We start from the raw sequence: 22567 nt of genomic DNA, 5'->3' as shown, positions 1-22567 counted from the left end.
TATGCGGTTTATTTACATTAAAATAGAGTGTATTTCAATTAATAATCAGTTCGAGAATAATGCCGAAATTAATATAAATAAATATTATTAATACAAATTTAATAATTCTTATCTTTGTGGCAGCCATCCCCACTAAGCTGGTTTTGTGTGGTTACCAGTTTTAAAATAAGTTATATATTTAGAGAGCATGACAATCTAGTATAATCCAGAAAATGTCTGAAGTAGGGTAAGTGTTTTAGATACGATAAGAGAATATTTTGAAATCCTAACTTACAATCTAAATATATTCTAAAAAAAAAAACTTTTTAGGTTGAAAACTTTAAAGTCGACTTTAATGTTTTCAAATGAACAATATCTATACTAAACTATTTCTTCAATATTCTGAATTAAGCTACTTTCACCATATATTTATATACTCCACATACTTATTTATTTTATACCAACTTATATACCACATTTATACTTATATATATTTGTAAAAATATATTAATTATTTTAAGATAATATATTATAAAATGAAATATTATACTAGTAAATAATTTTTACGACATTGTTAAAATAAACCTTTAATTATAATAAACATTCATTAATTACTACTTTACTGTCAGAATTCTAACAAGACTTAAGAGAGATTAGAAGATATTTTTTCCTATATATAATTAGTTTGACCTTTGCATACGTGAATATCTTGTAAGGAATGACATAAATGTCTAAAAGATCTCTGTTTTAACTTTTTAGAAACTCTTAAGGAAAAAAAAGAGAAACATCCATTGGCTTGCATATCAAGCGTATTTTGTTCTTAACGGTATCTAATCCAAATATCAGACCACGTCATTCTTTTTAAAATATACCTTGAATATTTTTCATATATAATCACTTAATTTATCATATTAGTCCATTTTTCTTCATAAACTAACGAGATAGCATCATCAATTAATGTTTTTTTGTTCTTATGGAGGTTTAAAAGATGGATGGTACAGTTTAACTAGTGGTTTCCAGTCTGAGGTCGATCCCGCCTTCAGTTTACATAATATTTCTTTTAAATTATCTTTACAAGTGTTCTATGATTAATTATACCATATTCTCTTAAAATCGACTTAAACTTCAAATAATACATCTCTACATCTCCTCTTCATCGAAAGTAAACTAAAAAACAAAAAAAAAAAAAAGAAATTTTGTGTATCTTGATTTTCAAAAGCAAGATAATCAAATTAGCCACACAACTACATTATTAGGGGTATTCATGATCTTTGGTTTAACATGTTAAATGGAAAAACTCATGTTAAATCGAAAAAAATTGCCTTCTTTGACCGTAGTAAAACGAAATAACATTTAACATGGCTGAGAGTCTGTTACTTGGTCTGTTAAATGGAGAATGACGTCACACAATAGACCAGTAGAGATCGCCGCCATTTTTCGTGTGTTTGTGGTATTCATATCCCTGTTATTAAACCAGAATGGATAATTTTAATGATACATTTGAGAAAAAAAAAACAATGTAATTTCATTCTACTATCTCAAAATTTGTAAACGCTCGCCAGAAAAAAATCTCACTATATGAACCATGTAATTATTCTTAGGGGAGATATGACCCAGAATAAAGTTATTTTTTCATTTCATTTCATAAGCTAAACTTTCACACAAATTCCACTTTTCACTCACTCTAGGCATGTTGTAATTAATTACTTAAATCAAAACTGAAGTAAACAATAACAAGAGGGACTGGAAGGAAGGTTATAAACATAAAGGCTTATACAACAAGTTGCTGAGAAAATCCGCTAGGGGCTCTTATGCATTTAACGTTTAACATGACTTTAAATAGGGCTGCTCACAATCTTATACTTATAACATTTAACATGGTAAAATATTTAACATTTAACACAACATCATGAATACCCCTACTATATGATAATTATTTTATGAAAATTCAAAAAATAAGTTGAAAATTTTTATGATATGCAAAAAACAGATAAATTGGAAAATATAATTAGAAGGAGAGCTCCGAGTTGTGGTAAAAAAAAAAAAGGAAATAATTTCAATTATTAATTAATAACCAACGTTACCAACCACACTGCATGTCATCGTCAGGACTGAAATAAAAAGACACTGAGTAGGGAATCTAAGAGCTCAAAAGTGACATGAAAATGAACAGACACAAAGAAGGAGGTATAAAAAGACATTCATATGAGCACATTAACTTTAAAACAAAAATATTAAGAAAGTTATTTAATATAACTTTTTATTGTACAAATTCAACATCCTCACTGTTTTATTTGTAATAAACAACCAAACTGTTTTATTAAAGAACTATGTTTTATGCATAATATACCACCTAAGTGTTTTATTAAAGAATGAACCACCAAACAGTTTGTTTGTTTTTGTATAGTGGAGTAAACCATCATAGGTCAACAACGCCATTGATTTCTTCTTGCTTACATTTGTTTTGTTATTATGTATTATATATATTTCTTTATTTATTTTTTTTTTTTTACCGCATGTTAGAAGTCATATTAGCGACAGAAAATCTTCTGAATTTGAAAACCGAAACACCAATTCCACCGTTTTGTAATCTTTCCCAAGGATTTTTGTAATATTTGGGCTCAATCACAAGCTATTGAGGTGCGACTTGAAGGGTAGACATTCCTCGAAGTTATGCTTAGTTGTCAAAAGATTGCCACGATATTAACATTATGGAGGTGCTTGTTTTGCGATAAGTTAGGAGTGAGTGAGCCTCGTGTGACCTGTTCTAATTCCTGTTAATAGGACCTCCTCTCTACGACATTTACGGCTGGAGGTACTCCAGGGCTTAACGTCGTTTTTAATTTACTTCTTAGACTTTCGTTTGAAACATATTGCCATCTATCTTTTATTACCTTTTCTGTGGGGTAGCTCAATTCTCGATCGGCCAATCTCTCAAAATTTTATTATGACACTATAAAATTACACTTAACTATTTTTCTTTTATGTTTATGTTGATGTATTTTTATATTTAAACCTGTATATCTGTGTTATATAGATGTCGCTTCGATACTATTTCATTACCTATACTGTATCTTATTATTTTAGCTCTAATGGAAATTTGCTGTCTAAGCACTGGCCGCTAACAAATAGTTGAAACTATTTATTGTTTTTCTTGCCCTCGTCTCGGTACGTTTCCTTCCCATCACGTTTTCTAATTTATTAATTACTAAATGAATATATTTGAATATTAAAATGAAGTTTTAAATAAATCTATATGATTAGACTAAATCGATGTAAAGTTATGAAGTAATTTTACACTGCACTGTTTTTATCTTCTTTACCCAGATCATCCCTTCTATACCGCACATAGTCCATTATCTAAGCATAATAAGGAAAGTTAATTGACATGTATAGATAAATTTTCAATCAACATCAAACTAACTCAAATCTACGCAAGATTAGCAATGCTATATCCTATCCTAAATGGAAAATCCTAATTAAAACCAGAAACTAGTTATTTTTAAAACAATTCTCAGGCCACTGCTGATGTACGATTGAGAAGTCTGCAAAGGGGTATCCTTTACGAATAGGAAAAAATTACAATCTTTTCAAAATAAAGTCCTAAGAACCGGAGTGGATGCTCCTTGGTTTGTAAGAAATGACCAGTTTCATTAGGAATTGCATATGAAGTCAATGGAGGATTACATCTAAAAAAATATTTCTTGAAAGTTCCACTCCCAGTTATCGACAGTTGAAGGAACAGTGACTTATAACTTGTGAAATTCAACCTCAACTCGAAGACTGAAGCCCAGGCTGCTGCAGGACATCGTTTTATAAATTATATATCCAACAATTTTACTATCGACATAACTGCTATTTAATTTTTTTTTCTCTCTTCTTCCTTTTTGTTTTTTATTAGAGGGCAATTGTTTGTTTTGTTAGATCTACAAATGTCGTTATTTTCGTTTTTAACTTTATTTTTCTCTCTTATTAAGAATTTTTACCTGTTTATTTTTTCTTTCTTTTTTTTTAATTTATAACGTTGTGCATAGTTAGGGGTGCCTTTTTTTTTTACGAAACTATACCTCCCCCGTAAACAATATGTAAGGCCCATCAGGCCGATCTAATAAAAATTGTATTTATAAATAAACAAATTAAAGTTCAATCATCTGAGTGGCATATTTCTATACTTATAATAGAAAACACATCAAATAATGACTGTGAGACAGAAAGACACGTCCACCCCCGCCATGAAGGTAGTGGGGACTCGTGGTGGGAGGCGGGCGATCTAGGTCTGTGGTACTTCAGTCCGGCTACCCGCTCCGCAGAGTACGGTGTCGCGTGTTGAGTGTTGTAATATTTATCAAAAGTACTACCGAATGTGACAACGCCCACTAATAGGATTACCATCCACAAATTTAAAGTAAGTCTTCATATTTTTACATTTTCTAATCTTTGGAACTATCACCGGCGTTCTCCATTAAAATTTCAAGTTGATAGAATGGTATAGGAGATGAAATTATATAACGAAAAAATATATATATCAGTTAGTTCAAATTATATATGAATTTATATACGAATTGGTTTAATATAAAATAAATGCAAGACTTAGAAAGAACCGGAAGTATTTTAGTAGTTGAAGTAATTATTTATTTACTTGTTTTTATTATAACTGCAGCTCGACAATTTCATATGAAATTTATCATTCAAATAATTACTAGTCTATATTCTCGACTGGATTAACTGTATCTTGCATCCTTACAACGCTGTGTGAACTAATCATTCTAATCTTAAATCTTTCCGTTGATGGTGTTTTAATTATAATAGGGAGAAATCTTGAAGCTTGATTTTTTTTTGTAATGTTTTCAGGGCATAGAATTGACCAATCTGCTTGTTTTATTTTGTTAATATGAAAGTATCTAAATTTTCCCCTCTAATTAAATAGCTTCAATACCGGGATTTTAATTTTTTTATGTTTAATATCATATCAGTCCTTATAAAAAAAATAATTATGATTAATTAGAGATTGTATATCCTATTAAATAAATTGACAAGCCACAGCTTAAAAAAAAAAAAAAAAAAGTTTCTCCATAAAGCTATTTATTGTATTATTTTACTTAGACAATAACTCTAACATATTTTTTACCTTTTATAGCTGTTTTTAGGATTATGATTCATATAAAACGTTAAAGAAGAATAATACAAACTTTTCGAAACTGTTCCACTAAAATATTTCGATTATCTCGATAATTATATTCATTCCCTTAGCCCTTTAAAAATTATGTGAAGCTATTTAGAAGCAAAAATATAATGATTTTATCAGTAAATATAAATATAGAACTAAATTCTTGTTTGGAAAGGACGTATATAATAAACCGTAAACATCAGTTTTTGAGGAATATATATATATATATTGTCACTAAAACAATAATTAATGGGAAAAAACAAAAATAATGGATATAATTCCATTCTAATAAGAAGAATAATTCACCGTGTCTGATCAGAGCACGTTTGAACAGGACGCGGTGTATCATTAATACCTTTTGAAGATGCGTTCCTGAACGTAGAGTTGGAAGGAATTCTGTTTTAGACACTATCTAGTAACATTTAAAAAAATACTTAGTACTGTTTTTTTTTTTTTTTTTGTTTTTTTAAAAACTAGTCTAGTACTTCTTAGAATTGGTGTGGATTCGTACATCTTCAGTGCACCTAATTACATTAAAAAGAGTTACAAATATTTTTGATAACGATGAATGGTCTTAGATAATATTTTTTTTGTTTATGATTGCGGTAATATCAACATATTAGAGATTTCGAAAATTCTAATGCCTCCAAAATGTATGATTTCTTCAGCTATTACCAAAGATTCAGCAAAAAATCGTATTCGATGAATAAAGGTATACGTTTTAAAAGAGAATAATTTGAGTTGACATAGTATATATAGGATATAGGTTTCGTTTTTATAATTGTCTTGAAAGCGGTGAAGAAAAAAAAAATCCGTTCATTACATAAGATGTCAGAATATCTTAGGTAATTCCCGTTAATATTCAATATCAAATCATTAGTTTCAGGAAAGGGTGTGCCCCGGGAACATAGGCTTGCTCAACTAGCTCTCAGTGTTGCATAAAATGAATTATCCACCGGGTTTTCTCGATAAAACTATAAGATTTGAAGTTATTTTTAGCACTTTTAAATATTCACAAGTCTTTCTGAGCGTTATATAAGTCAATTGGTTTAAAGTAGGTTGATGAAATACAATCTGGTTCAAAACATGAAATTTTAAACTGGAAAATTATCACTCTATTTTAGGATTTGATTCTAATAATATTATTACAGATGATTGATGCCTCATGTAATAAGTCCCATCCCATTTATATTACGATTTTAACAAACTACAAAAGCATAATAATCTGGGAAAAATAGGTACTGAGAACTTATTATTTTCTGGCCCCTTTTCATCTGGCTCCTATTTCTATAATCCTCTCCTTAATTATTTATTTTATTAAAATATATAACTTAATTATTATTTAAAAAAACAGAATCGTTCCGGGCGAAGCTTTAACGATATTTAGCAGTATGTTCTTATTCCTAATAAAAATATATATATTTCAAAGTGCAGGGAGGTAAAGGAAGTACGAAAACAATCTTATGAATTTCATCATGATTTTTAATCACTTATTGATCTTTGTTTATATTTATCAAATAAACAATTATGAGTTTATTTTATACATATATAAAAGACATTTTCGAATAATTTATTCATACTAGTCCATGAATCCTTACTTTAAAGTATACCTCAAGATCAACCTGTTAATGAACCTCGAAAGTCGATATACAACAGCAAAACCTTTTATTATTTTTAAATCATCAATATCTATGATTATGTAAATTCAGATTGTATATACAGATGCACAATTTTCATTAACTTCGTAAATTTGTAAATTTTGAAAAAATGACCCTAGCGGTAGAAATAATTAAAATAAAATAAATACGTCGGTATGCAATTCGACATTTTTTTTTTTAAATTTATTTTAGAAAACTTACAATAACATTTTTAAATTTATTTCCTTTTTCGCCTCCTCTGAACGTCTATGAAAATATTAGAAACTATATGGAGTATTTTTTAATATAATGTACGAATCGAAAATAATATAAAAAAAATATTTAAAAAAATGTATAATGAAACATTGCAAATAAAATTATAAGTTAACTTTTTAAGCAGGACTGATTTATGATTTATACGTTATATATGATTTAATATATTCAGATATATAATTTTAAATAAGTAATATTGATATGAAGAAAAATAAAACATTAAAATGATGTTGTAGGATGATAGTCCGGGTGGCGGTCAATAAAGGTATCAAAATAGTAAAAGAAAACTATTTATTGTTAACCAACGTTTTGCCCCATATTGTAGGGCTTCGGTCAATTTATTTTACACCTCACTAAAGTTAATTTAAAACCGTGTGTGTTCATGTTGCCAACACACATCCAAAGCGTATTGTCGGTTGAAAGACAAAACGAGTACATTTTGTTTGCAGATATAGGGTAAAATGTATTTTCATAAAAATCAGTAGATCATTCTGGATACTTGCTTAGTGACGTATGAGTATGATGAGAATACAAATCAAATTAAAGTACAACTAAACTCAAAGCAGCAAAAATTGCAGAAATCCAACTTTCATTTTGAATATGAAAATTCGATAACCCATCAAGTTTTTAAGCCTTTGATATTTCTTGAAGAGAAGTAAAATGAAATAAATAAATATTATTTTTTGTTAATTATTTCTGGTTTATTTTTTTAACTATCACTCCTTTAAGCCAATATACTAACGACTTTGTCAAAAGAAATCTAATTAATGTATTTAATCTATATAAATTCGTGTGAATTTATTCCTCATACGTGTTATATTATGTTTTTATTGCCCCATCAGCAATCCATTTTTCCTAATTCACGACCTGTTATCAATCAACATCTAGTTCGTGTACAGGAAAGGTAATAGCGTAAACTATGATATTTACAGCCCATGAACCTTGTAACTGCCAGCACGGACAATGGTGCTTCACCCCATGTTCCGTGAACCATGACTCAAGCACGGATCAGCTCTAACTATATAGGCTCTGACTCAATAGTCTCGCCAAAGTTACCTTAAACAAGTGCTAAAAATTCATATTTGGAATAAGTACTGACCGACTTCTAATCGGAACCACCTTGCTTCGATTGCGTTCGTTAAAGTCTCCCAAAATTATGGAGAAAGACTTGTATGAACTTACTATACTTATTAAAATATAAATTGTTCTCTTTCTTAAGTTTAAAATCTACATAATGAAATAAATTAACATATAAATTTGAAACGATATTTAATTAATGATCACATGAAATGGAATAAATCGTGTACCAAGCCATATATATCCTTTTTATTTTATGTTGATGGTAGTATTATAATTTTACCAGGTTTTAAATAGGATTGTTTAAATATTCTTGAGAGCATTTAATTAGTATGTACAATTAAAAATATCAAGGACTCTATGACTATTAAAGCAAACCGGTTCAATTAACATAAGCGTACATCCCACGCATAGTGTAAATATAATGTATGACGTCAATAAAAACTATATGGACCCAGCTGAATAATAGATTTTTGGATCAAAATTTATCTATCTTACTTTGATGTTATTCCGATTCGTTGTAATATACTCGTCATGATTATTTTTGATAATTTTTATTTCATCAAGATGAGGAATTCTAAATTTCCTTCTTATTTACAAAAAACAATGTAATTGTTTGTAATCATGTTATAGAAGTGCACGAAATAAAAAAATGAATATCCAATTTAAATATAAATCATCGTTTGATTTACTGTAATAATATCTTATCTTTTTTTTTTTTTTTTTCATCATTAGATAAACGATATCATGTTACTGCATGAAAGTAGTTTGAGGGTTTATTTTATTGATAGATTCGGTTAAGAATCGTCGTTCAACAACAGATGAATAATTGTTATGATCCAAATGATAGATATCATAATTTGCGATAGATTCTGTCAATGGAAACGTATATATATATATATATATATATATATAGTCAGAGAGAGAGAGACTTTAATAATCTAGTATATTCAGAATCATGAACGGTTATTTCGGAGAAATTATTATGTCATGTAGATTGTAGGTTTCAGGCCAACTCAGCAGACCGAAACGTCTGTGGGAAGATAACAAATGGGCTTACACAAAATTATACTTATAGTGGTGTTAATTAAACTGCTTTCATACATAAAAGTTACCTTTCCGTTTCCATAATTTAACAGGAACAAAACTTATTATTACTGTTTAGCGTGTTTAACGCCAAAAAAAATCCTAGACAAGAGCAATAATTGACATCTGATTCTGATGTTGTATTGGAGTATGCAGAACAAAGATTTATAAGTCATAAGATTTATAGTACCTTTTTGTATGCAACAACCAGATCTCTGATTATGGTCTAGTAAAAACCAGCAGAATATACAATATAACATAGCATAAATATATACATAAAATATATAGTTAATAAGCAAAAACAAACAAAATAGAGACGACACGCTAGTATACTTATTCCATTTAATGTATTATGTATGTGAGTAGTGAAAAAAAAAACTACTGTAAGGCAGCTAAAATATTTTAATGTAATTTTAAAGTACCTACAAAAAGTTTTGAACTAATTATGAAACCGGAGGGGAAATTTAAAATTAATCAATGAAACACAAATAAATATGAAAATAACCTCATATTTACAAATAAGAAATATAAGTACGTGAATGTTTTCAAAATGCTAATGAATAAATACATAATGTTAAAAAAATTTTAAAATATAAAACATCAATATAGTATAAACATGCAATTATTGACAAAAGAATAAATGATTGTATTTATACACTAGTCGGCATTAACAATATAAATAAAATACAAATGGGATTATTCCTTAGTGTGGTATTATTCATTATTTCATACTTTCTTTTTGCTATAGACCTTACTTCGAATTCTAGATCTCAATCCAGTTTCTCGATTCAAGACTTAGCTTTGAAGATTACTAGAGCTCAATTCGTGGTATTTAAAAAAATAAATAAATATTACAGCTTCTAATAAAAATATAGACCAACTGTTCCGAAAATATATGCAAACAAGATATATAATCTCATAAAAATCCGCACTGTGTTTTGATTAAATATGGTTTTTTTTTCGGTATAAGCATTACTTTTTATATTTTCTTTAAACCTCAATGAAATACTAATATATCTCAAAAACTAACATTATTGTAAAATGGATTTCACAGGTTTTTTTTGGCGTGCTCTAAATGATGCGACTTTCAATTAAATTTTAAAGAAAAATGAGATTTATTATAAAATAATAATCTTTGAAATCCATCTTTTCTATGTCAGCGGTTTCGAAACCTTTCTCGCCGTGGCACCCTTCCAGAGCTCCAAAAAATTCGCGGCACCCCTGTCGGACCAAAACATATTTACGACACGATGATCCATTGAGAAATTTAATAAGTAGGAAATAAGGGAAATCATTATGAAGAATATGTTACTCTGTATATTTGCTATGACAATTTTTTAAATATATTTTGAGAAAGAGACATTAGCTTGCAGGCCCCCTAACTAGGTGCCATATAAGCTAGGGGGGCACACAGGTTAGAATTTAGAGTTCTTTAAGTATTTCATTGAAGTTGAAAAGACAAACAATAATGTATGCTGAAAATATTTCCATTTTATATATGATCTCAGTTCTTTGAGACTGGTTTCATTGTTTAAATAAAATAATTTTTATCCAAGTTAAATCTCAAATACTCTTTATTCTTATTTTTTTTTTTAAATATCTTTATTGAAATTTACAACTGTATATTATATAATACATTCAGTAAATTTGATCTTAGTTAAAATAGAGTGTTACAGACGTGTAGAGAAATTACCCACGTTTAAATGTCCAACGTTTTGAAGTTCTGACCTGGTCAATAAATTTTAAAACTTTAAATAACAGATTACTTAACACTATTATTACTCACTTATCACTATTTATTTATTATTTCTATTTTACTAGCATTTATCGTATTATTAAATGCATAAATTGAATATAAGATTTTTTTTTTTTAATTTAAACTAAGTTTTAAGTACAAGATTTTCATGATTCCGAAAATAAAATCATTAACTAAGAATTTGAGCTATGAAGATTTGAATTATCTATTTGATTGTACGAACTTTCCCATAGTTACTATCTCGTGTAGTTTTACAATTGGGTAATAAAACTTCTGTCCCAGGGTTCATAGGTCGGACCCATCTCTTTATTGTAACCATTTATAAGAAGGCCGTAAATTAATTTAGTAAGTAACCGGTACTGTTATATGGCACAATAAATGTACCTACTCTGGGACTACTATAGGACTCTCTAAGGGGCGCCTTGTGTGCCTTGGTGCTATATCTACTAACGGTCCATCAGAAATGCCAAGGCAAAGCAATAAACAGGTATCATTACCATGGCAGCCGCTCGTAGGCTTCTTCCTTCCACTCTTCTTGAAGACTGTTTACTCTCCTCTTATCATCATCATTGCCTTTGTATCGTCTTCTTTATGGCCACTGATCTTTGTTTGATTCGACACGGTAGTATACTTATAAATCGGAAAAAAATGTCAGCAGCAACTTCTGATTCGTTTTTGATAAAAGCTGTTTATTTCACAGAACATATGACAAAGTAATGCGGTATTTATTCGAGAAAATACATAAAAATGATCACCGATTAATTATCGTAGTGTCAACAGTGAAGGATCTGTCAACAGCCATATATAAAAGATCATCGTTTCGCTTCGTTTATTAAAGCAACTATCCGGGCATTCGAAAGGGGCTGTGTGCAACGCAATCAAAACCTAACCCCTTTTAAAAAAATCCCATCAATTTTGACAGAATTTCTGGACTCTATACTTATTTAAAAAAAAAAAAAAATGAATAACTTTTAAGTAAAATCATTGATAATTTTCTTTTATCTCTGATTATATGTTTTTATAACATACATTATTAGTTTTTAAAATGTTTTTCATTTTATACATTTAGTGTCAACATAAATATTCTAAACAAATTTACATACCTATTATTTATTATTTGTAAAGATGTGGTTACTATCATACACATTTGTATCAATTTTGATTCCCCTCCAATATCATGCTTAGTTCAGAACTGTTTAGAGGCACATCATTATTATTTACTTAAGCATGCCATTTGTTTATTACATTGCGTTCTGCATACAGCTAACTAAAGGTTTGTAACAGAACTGTTCTGCAAAAGGAAGCAATTTATTTATTTATTTTTTTTTTACTGACCTTTCTGAAGAATAAAAAAGCTACTTCAAAATGACAGAGAATACAAATTTTCTTTCAAAAATATCATTTCATAGGGCAATTAAATTAAATATTAATTTCTTGTTCTAATATCGTGTTAGTTTTAAATATGATGGCTACAATATTCTGTGATATATGAAAGGGTGGGAAGTCAATAATTAAAACTGATCATTTTGTGAACAAGAAATTTTTAACTATCAGTGCCTAAACCAAATTTGAGCTTTATTATTGACATTTTTTTTTTGGATTAACATATAGCTATTTAATTTATCCACAATGATTGTTTTTCAGTATTTAAGCCAGAATTCGGTTGGTTTAGCAACAAAAGACTAGTTCACAAAATAATCACTTGTACCCTATAGATCCGCTCCCATAAAAGCAGGTATACAAGGAAAAGACACGTTAATTTTTATCACATTTAATTCACTTAGAGATAATTTTTTAAGCACATAATAAAACACTCATTCCGCAAACAGTATAAAGTTCGACAAAATGTTTTAATATAAAATTTTCTTTACCTCAATTTGAAAATAATTAATTAGTTTGAAATTAAGAGGTAGATTTATGTATTGTAAAAGTTAAATTTGTGAGGAGTCAAATATTATCCCTATTATATAATACTTTTTTAGTTATATTTTATCACTGCACGTTTTCGCTTTAATTATTGAAGCGTAGAATTCCAAAAAGGCAAGCCAAGTCTCTTTTCAAATTTCTATTTTTTTTTTTAATTAACAGCTCGGTGATAACTGAAGTAAAAGAATTTCTTTGGAAAAAATTTGGTCACATTTGATAAAACTATTTATAGGGAAAAAAATTGAAAATGGACTTGGCCGGTTTTGGAATTCTACGCCTCAATTGGAGTTTCGAATTTTTCTATAAAATTTTAAGTAACTATATAATTCCTTCTTAAAAAAGTCAATTTTCATTTTAACTGGAATGTTATTACTTAAATCTTTTGCAAATCGGCTGAACGTGGGCTGGCCCTGATTTCTCCTCTCAGCATAAATAAGGGAAATGGTCACTTGACCGACGGCCTAACGGAGTAATCCGAAATTCCTTAATGGAATCCAGTTAAGCCTTTTCAGCCAACGCTAGGGAGAGAAAAAGAAAAAAAAAAGTGCAAGAAAAAAAGGGGTGAGGGCAGTGGTCGTTTGAGAGGGAAATGAAAAAATACGAAGTATAAGACAAAATGAAATCCAATAGAGTGCCTAGATAGATATAGAAGTTACTCAACTACACTTTATTCTGTTTAGCAATATACATAATAACTTAGCAGAGGTTAGATCTCTGATGAGTTGAGACCTAATTTTCGTGCATTAAAAAACACAAATTGTATGGTGAAAATACAAAAGTGTGAAATTATCTAAAAATAAAAATACCGCAAATATTAACTTTATTATATAATTCGTAATATTAATATGTACATGGAAAACTTATTCAATAGTCGAGTATTCTACCACTAAACTACCGGTGCAAAAAAAACAAATAAAATATAAAAAAAAGGACAGACTATTTAACTAGGTAAGAATCAATATTTATTTGTATTCTTTTTTTTTTGTGTGATATTCCATTCCCTTATAATGATAGACAATGGTAATAGGAATCATAGTACTCATTCGCACCCTATTTACAAATATCTAAATTAAATGATAACAAAATAAGAAATAGAATACAAAACAAAAATAATAACACTTATTAAACAATAAATAAACAAAAACTTGAAGTAAAATAACCTCTGATTCGAATTAAACTTGCTAATTAAATAATAAATTTGTGCAATGCAAGTATACACAAAAAAACTAAACTACTTTGATTGAAACGTATTTATTCGGAATTAAAGAGCTAAAGGGGAAGATATCTCCTTTTCCCACGGATCACAACAATAACCTTGCCGAATTGGAACAATTCAGCTCGTACCATGATTCATTTAATTCAATATCAATAATTTATTTTGTTCATATTTTTATTTCATTATTCATAACCCGGTGAGAAATTTGTAAATTTTTACAATGATTTTATAGTTGAAATTAAAAAAGTGAGCAAAGCATTTATCAATCATACATTGAGAACCTGCCTTAATAGACGTTTTTGATTGAATACTGAATTTTCAATAATCATTACATGATATTGTTGTTAAAGTTTTAGTTTACACAATTACATTTTTTGGTGCCTCAATTCATTCAAGATCATATTGCATCCGAATTATATCCCTTTAGAATCACATATACATATTTTTATGTGTGTCGTATAGTCTGCATCCCCGATGATTGTAGTTTAATGCTTATGTAACTTCGCATTCAAGTTGTATCTTAATCTCTTTCTTCTTTGACGACCCTGAGTACTGCACGTCGCGACTGAGTACTCTTAAATGAGGAACACATCGAAGAGGAGGAAGTGAGAATGCGAATATTTGATGAATCGTACGGGGCCTTAGACGGAACGATGATAATTTGAGAAAATGAAGGAACAGGAATTCTTTCTTCCAAGCCCCTCATCATAATGCAGAGCGAACGCGCATATCCAAATATGGTTAATTGGAAAACGAAAACCGAAAAAAGAGATTTAAGAGCTTTCAATTATTTTTAAAAGCATCAATTATGTTATTGCTTCTGCGGGATGCTTTTTAACATTTATAATGGACTTAACTAATGCTTAAAATATCCTGAGAAATATAATAAGGGAACTTTATGTTATTATTGGAAAAAGGGCCTGTTTTTTGAGAAATCGCTTGTTAACTGCTTTAATATGTTTATTAAGTAGATTGGGACATTCCGTAATTGTATTTATGCATTTAAATATTTTATCTTGTTTTCCTAGTTATGTGGATTTTATATAATAATCCGGCATTGTGTCAACTATAAATGGTCTAACTTTTCTTCTTCTTGTTAAATTGTATTTCGAAAAGTAAAAGTCCGATATTTGTGGGATAGGGGCAAATATATTTAGACACAAATTCAAATCGCAATTATTTTCTATTCACTATGCAAATTTATTCATTGTATAAATGCCCATTAACTCTTGACAGTTTAGAAAACGAAAAAAAAAATCCCTTTGAATCGTCCCTATTAATAAGCCTCAAATGTATTCAGCCATTTTGCCAATCATCAATTCGTTGTTCACTGATGTTACCGACGTTATTAAATAATGACATTAAATAATTTACACAGATATTTTCTTTTCTTTTATGTTCTGTTTAATGTTAGAAATAAAGGTTTTAAAGAATATGGCACACTCGTCAAATATTAAATAATCTTTACTTTTCTAACTAACTTTGGATTAACCTGCCTTAATAAATTATTATTGAGCTAATCAGGTTTAGGAATTAAAAAAATTATGAACTTTAGGAATGGACTAAGAAAAATAATAACTCTTAAGAATTGAGTCTATACATTCAATGTAGAAGCCAAACTCTGAAGTTTTCATACGCTCATATCTAGGACTTTTATGAAAAGATAAGAGAAATATAAATTACTCAGGAATAAACCAATGAAAAATATTAAAAACCATTCTGAATGATGTTTTACTTAAGTGCAATTTTTATTTTAGACACTTTCAACTTAACTATTTTTCCATTATTTTTTTTTAAATTGTGAATGGATGTTCTTTTATTCATTTAAATTAGTAAATATGAACATTTAACAATATGTGCTAAATATTTCAATTATAATATTTTATTTTTCAACTGACAATTAGTTGCTACATTTAGATTTAATTTTATTTATTTATTTTTTAGTATTTTTTTCTTTTTACTCTCTTATATTATTCTATTATTCTATAATTTTTTTTCATTTCTTGTTTTGATTTGACATTATAATATTATATAAGTTACACATTGTTTTAATATTATTTAATTTAATTTTGGTTATTTTTTGATATTTTCCTTTCTACTCTCTGTTATTATATTAATGGTGGATGCTTATATGTATTGTAAATGGATGTTCTATTATTGTTAGTTCACTTTTTTTTCTTTCTTTTCTTTTCTTTGATTCTGTTACATTTTTATTTAATATTTTATTGGATTATTTTTAATTTTATTTTTTGCATTCCATCCTATGATACTATGACTTACACCTGATATTTATTTTCTATATTTTATTCTGATTCAACTCAGAATAAATTAAAAAAATTATTATTATTGTTAATGCCGAGCTACTATTTTTATTTTATTTTTTTTTTAATAATATGTACTTATAAATTTATATTCCTTCTTATTCCCCTGTTTAATATTAAGGGGATGATAGGATATCCTATTTCGATAATTTATATATTAGTTTATAAATTGTTTGATATAAAATTAAATCATAAAATATGAGTAATATTTTTGTATTTACCTAGTACTAATTTATTGAATCCATTTTTTTTTTTCAATTAATTACATAGTTAAGGTTTTGTATATGTGTGTTTAATTGTTCAATTTCAAAATACTTTCGATACTGAAGCAAATAATTACAGAATTTCTTAGTATTTTTGAATATAGTATTCTATAGTATTCAGAGGGATTTGAACAAAAAATTAATTTTCTTTTTTATATGCAACATTTATTAGTCTAAATTTGATTAATTCCAAGGATAACTGAATAATTATTAACGTCTTTCCAGTAGTCCAAAATATTTTTAAATTATGTGCCATTTCAACCATCTCCTTTTGTACTATTGTTGGGAACTGAATTGTATCATATGCGCTACATATCCCCGCTGATTATTTGAAAATTAGAAAAAATAATTGTTTTCTATAGTAATATTTTAAAAGCTTTAAAAAGACTCCATGTTAACCTTTCATATAAGCTCTCCGTATTTCCTAAGCCTATTAATGTCATATAAAGAACCTATATTAAGTTATAATTTACAAATTACTGCTAATATTCAATAACCTAAATTATAGACTAGCTGTGTTTTCGGGCCTTGTGATTTATCGAAGCCTAACTTTTGAAAGTTACGTAAAAGGTTCAGTATTTTATGTCTTGCGGAACTCGATCCAGATCAGTAACCATATACCGCATTCAATTGTATTTTAATCTCCTCGAGGTGTGAGGAGAATTATGGCCGAATAAATAACGCAAGCGACTCCGATAATTGAATTGTTTCAATAATTTAATGCTCTCGGCTGCGTATGGTGCTCAAGCGTCGTTCGTGATCCGTTATCTTTTGACACAGGTCCATTTAAGGACGACTGCTTTGAACACCCATTCAGGACACCCACTCCTCACGGGTTTTTTGTTTTCTTAAAACATGAAATAGGAGCGTTAAGTTCAGTACAAAGGCGGAATTTCAGTTCTATACTGTTTTCAACTTCTTCAGCCTTACCTTGTTCTAAAGAGACTGAAATATTTTTTCCTCGGTTGTATGTTGTGGTCTGTGAAGGGTAAGGATTTTGAGGAAATATCAACCAGAGCAAATATCAAGTCGACACATAAAAATATGCAATAATCCAAAACCGGATCATGAGTAATATTTCCAGTTTTGTTGGTTTCGGAATGTCGTTTTAATCTAATATTATTTGGTATTTATTTTTTTAATTTAAAAGTTTGGTTTTATGACATAGCTCACGTGTGAAATTTCATAACTTGTTCCTCTGCAAGTTCAGCTCAAAAAACAGAATAAAAATAAATGTGAAATAAAAAGCTAATTTTGTTGGTAGTAATTTCTGCGTCTAGAATGTCGAGATGTGTTTTTTCATACTATTTTAGAGATTTTTATTAAATATTTTCCTTATGACTTAAGCTGTCTAATTATTTCTGAAGGGAAAAAACAGGAATCATTTTAGCTAAACTAAAAATATTAAATAAAAAAAGCATTGGCTATAATTGCTCCGAAAAAAAATAATTACAAGCAAATGATACTAAAAAAAAATGTTAACTTTTAGAACGTGAGAGGAATACATCGATTTCAAAATATTTTACAGCGTTTAAAAAAACGTACCATTTTCAATAATTTTCTGACTTTCCTAAGAGGAGTAGTAATTATAGATCACGGGGAGTGAGTTGAAAATATTGAAGTTAGAAAATGGCCGAAACAGGGCATTTTTAATAGGTTGTAAAACATTTTGAAAATTCTACTTATACTAAATGTATCGCTCTTTTTAAGTAGTTTTATTAATCTACACAAAAAAACAAAACAAACATTTTAGAAAAAGAATCATGTAGATTTCAAAACTTAATCAGCTGCTCACAATACCATAGGACCCGGCTCTGCAGAAGCACTGGGATCTATTGGAGACTTACTTTGTCTTCCACATGGGGTGGCCAAACTTGGCTCAGAATTCCCCTGTAGAATATAAATATTGCATATAGGTGAGAAATGCAGATTTATTTTATTGTTACTTTAATTTAATTTTCTTTTTTTTTGTACATAAAACATTTATTTTTTATTATTATTATTTTATTAGTTTTATTTTATTATACTTTTGATATAGATTTCTAAATCTCATACAAAGCAGTCGGAGATTGGGTACTATTTAAATTGTGTAACATTTTAAAATTCCAAGTAGAATTTTTTTAGCGATAAAGATTTTTTTCATTACCACTGTCTCGAGAACGATAAATTAATGCATAAATTACGGACTTAGCCACTTGGGAAAGATTAATCTTTTCATCGTGGATTTCCGCTGGTCGTCCAAACTTCCGATCATCACACATTTCCTAATCAACGAATTAATAATTGGCATTAAGCCAAAATAAAGATCGTTAGTTGCAGTTGCGTGCTGGGACCTCTCTACGTGCTCTAAGGATATCCCATAAATCATATATTTTTACTGATTCCTTGATCCAACATGTCAAGTCGTGATCTTCCTCTCAGAGGAGGCCGAAAACAGGTTCCACACCCGAAACTTAGAAGGAAATGTTTATACATGCATAAAACTCTCCAAGCATTTATAATCTCGGATAAAATATCCGCTTAGGCTTTGGTAAGAAAATTGCGATTATCATAAAATATCTTATGCCATTTTGCTGTAAAAATTAAATTGAAAAATAACCGCTCAAAGTCTAAAATATTCGTTTATTTTTGTTTAGTTTATAGGTCTAAAGAATTATACTGTTTTATTTTATTTTTATTAAACCTTTGATATAGTGAAATTCTAATCAATTTAGTTTTAGATTCGAAAAATGATTATTTTCTTAACTTGATTCAGGTATTGGCTTACATACATATGAGTTATATTGGCAAGAAATCTAAATTTGGAATGTTTCAGATTATATTGCTTCTTAATTATTTATTGATAGAACACTGGATTTTTTTTTTCATTATAACCTAAATTTTGATCATAAGATATGATTTTTTTTTGCTTGATCAAAACGATTTTTTTTACTGGATTAGATTTATTTATTTATTTATTTTTTTGTAATGGACAGAACAATTTTAGAATGGAGCATCTCATATTAAGATGCGATATAAAAATTACAAGAAAAGGTTTATTAGTAATAAATATATTTTTCAAAATTGACGATTATTTCTATAAAATGAGGAAAAAGGTTTCAATTGCTCTGAAATGAATAAATCCAAAGGTAACCCTTCCTATTTCCATTTTTCCTACGAACCAATTAATTAATTAACTGAGGATATAAAACTTGACTCATCATGTTTTTTTCAATTTTGTGAGAAAGACATTATCGTCAGATGTTTTTTAATTTCCTTCATTCATCCTGCAATATTAGTATTTTGTTGTTTCATTGATACAAATTGTTAAGTTACTGTAGATTCGCTGTTCAATTCGGTTTATGCTATAAGCTGTATCTTGGTCAATGAAAAATATAATACCCACAATCATCACAGCTATTAAGCTCAATACATCTTGATGATGAATGTGAAAAATTATCGCATTGCACTAGTATTTGAAATAAGGCTTTCTTGAAGGTGGCAGCCCGTGGTAGGTGGTTGTGAGCAACTAATCATTTCCACCTTGGTCAGTTTATCAAGTCCCAAATAGAAATTTATTGCATACATTGGGTCAGTTTTAAGCGATGTGGAATTCTTTGCCGAGTTAAAGAAATAATCGAAGTGTTTTTTAAAGAAACTCTATGTTATATTGTACCATTCTCGATATTTTTTTTTAAACTGCATTCGAAGATTTGTATTAATTCAGATTCGTTTCAATATTGATATTTAATTTCGAAAATTTAACTTCCTTATTAACAGGTTTTTTATGGACATTTTTCAGTGCATTTTGAATATTGACCTAAAAAAAAAATTATATTTTTATTATAACCGAAATGTTATGCACATTTTCAGCCCACTTGGACTAATCCTTAAACTTGTGATAAGTATAATTTACGTAATAAGTAATTAAAAAAAGAACAAGAAATACTAGCATTTCGTTTTTTTTTTTGGAGGAATTCTAAAGTTTTTTATTTAATATGTCAAAAAGAAAGGTTTTTAGAAGAAATTTATATAATGGCTGACAAAAAAAAAAAAAAAAATAGAAAATTATCATTACAAAAAAGGAGAGAAATTGTCATATATATGTTTCAGTAAGTTTTCAAATACAAATAAAAACAGTCATCTTCATACCAAGCTTTAAAACGAGTCTCTGAAAATTCTTATTTATGGTTTCACAATGTATTGGAATATGGCTGTAAATATACATCGTTTTTTTTTTTTTACTATATTATTTTATTGTGACAAATTACATTAAATTTCATTATATATGAAAAAGACTAAGGCAAAAAATTATGGAGCACATTAATCCAACATTTTTTAGTTCAATGTAGCATATACGGACTTCTAAATAAATTGAAGAAAATGCAGTCCTAAATCACAAAAAAAAATAATAACAATAAAAATAAAATTATATCAATGTATTAATTATATATTATTGATATAAATGTCCTGAAAAAAATGAACTCACTAAATAAGTAGCTTAAAATAAACAGAATCTAAAACTAATTATTTCAAAATAGATTTCATGATCATGAAAATGTTTATCCATTATATAACTATAGGTGTTGTAATTTTTTTTTCTATATACGAAACTTAATCTTTCATAGTTAAAAATTCATGAAAGACTATATCGGAAACCTTAAATTTTTAATATATTCAGAACAATAACAGCGCACGTTTAAAAACCACCATGATAAACGATGGTTACCGCTCAAATGGAAAGTACACGTGTAGGTACTTGTCTCAGAGATGCTATCTCCATGGCGACTGATAGCGAAAGATTAATCATACTTACGCCATGATTAAGAGTTCCTCGAATCTTAAAAATTCTTCTTTCGTTTCGGTACCTGGCAGGTGAGAAATCTCCTCCCTCGGTTTGGGGTAGGCCCCTCAGGAACTGAATTCTATCATAAGGTGTTTCTTGTTAGCCATCCACTAAATGGCTCGGGAAAAACCGTTAGCTGATGTCATCCCTTGATTCAGATACTACAGTATCCGTCGAGGGACGAACGAAGGTCGAGCAAACAGTTTACCGTGCGCCAGACCCTCTTGTGTAAACGAAGAAATTATCTTGATTTATGGAACTAATGAACTCTAAAATTTGGTAAAGAGTATGCTAATAGAAGTATAGCTACCGAAATCAGAATATATATATGCCATAACAACAGCTTGTAAAAAAAGTTTACCTATTATTTTTTTAAATTTAACTAACTTTATAATTGATCTAAAAGATACTTACCCTATTCCTTTGAGTATATATATTGAGTACCTATAATTATATAATCAAAATTTTAGCTAAAACTTTATCTAGAGTTAATGTTTTCTATCGTACTGCGAGTGGCTTCCATGTTCCTCAGAACAATAAAATTCAATACTGCAATTTAAATGAAATGTTAGATTTAAAGTATGGTGGATTCTGAAATTAAATGCATCATTAAATAATAGAATGAAAATGAGCTACATCTAAAATTTGATAGGACGTAACATCAAATATAGTTCTGAGAAAAAAAAAAATTATGTTTATTTATTTATTCTTTCAAAAGTTGAACTGAAAAAAAATTGTCATTCATAAATTTGGGAGCCATAGCTTCGTCATCAGGTAGACTGCAATGCACAACTTATAAAATAATTATACAACTCTTCTAGTTAATTGAATCTCAATTATTTATTCTTATTTTAGGTTAGGAAAGTCAATATTTAACTTCAGAAAACTACCAAAATTGAAGATTTAAAAAAATTATTTATAGTCCTTTGGGTAAAGGAGTACTTTAAACATTCTTCAAACAAATATATCTATTATTTACAAAAAGTCACGTTATATGAAAGGAATATGGTCCGGGTGCGGTCAAGAAAAACTCAAATAGTA

General features: G+C 28.4%; 1 non-coding gene across 1 annotated transcript in view; it reads left to right on the top strand.

The window, feature by feature from the left end:
* Nucleotides 1–4270: 4270 nt before the first annotated feature.
* LOC106692795 (uncharacterized) overlaps nucleotides 4271–22567 on the top strand; it is a 377688-nt gene continuing 359391 nt past the window's right edge. Inside the window, exon 1 of the transcript XR_010842978.1 lies at nucleotides 4271–4384. This is a non-coding gene — a transcript (uncharacterized protein). The remainder of the gene's footprint in view (nucleotides 4385–22567) is intronic.

This window comes from Halyomorpha halys, unplaced genomic scaffold (genome assembly GCF_000696795.3).
Source record: "Halyomorpha halys isolate HHAL.00 unplaced genomic scaffold, Hhal_1.1 Scaffold71.1, whole genome shotgun sequence".
Taxonomy (NCBI): domain Eukaryota; kingdom Metazoa; phylum Arthropoda; class Insecta; order Hemiptera; family Pentatomidae; genus Halyomorpha; species Halyomorpha halys.
Note: the sequence above shows the minus strand (reverse complement) of the source record. Positions and strands in the feature narration are given on the sequence as shown.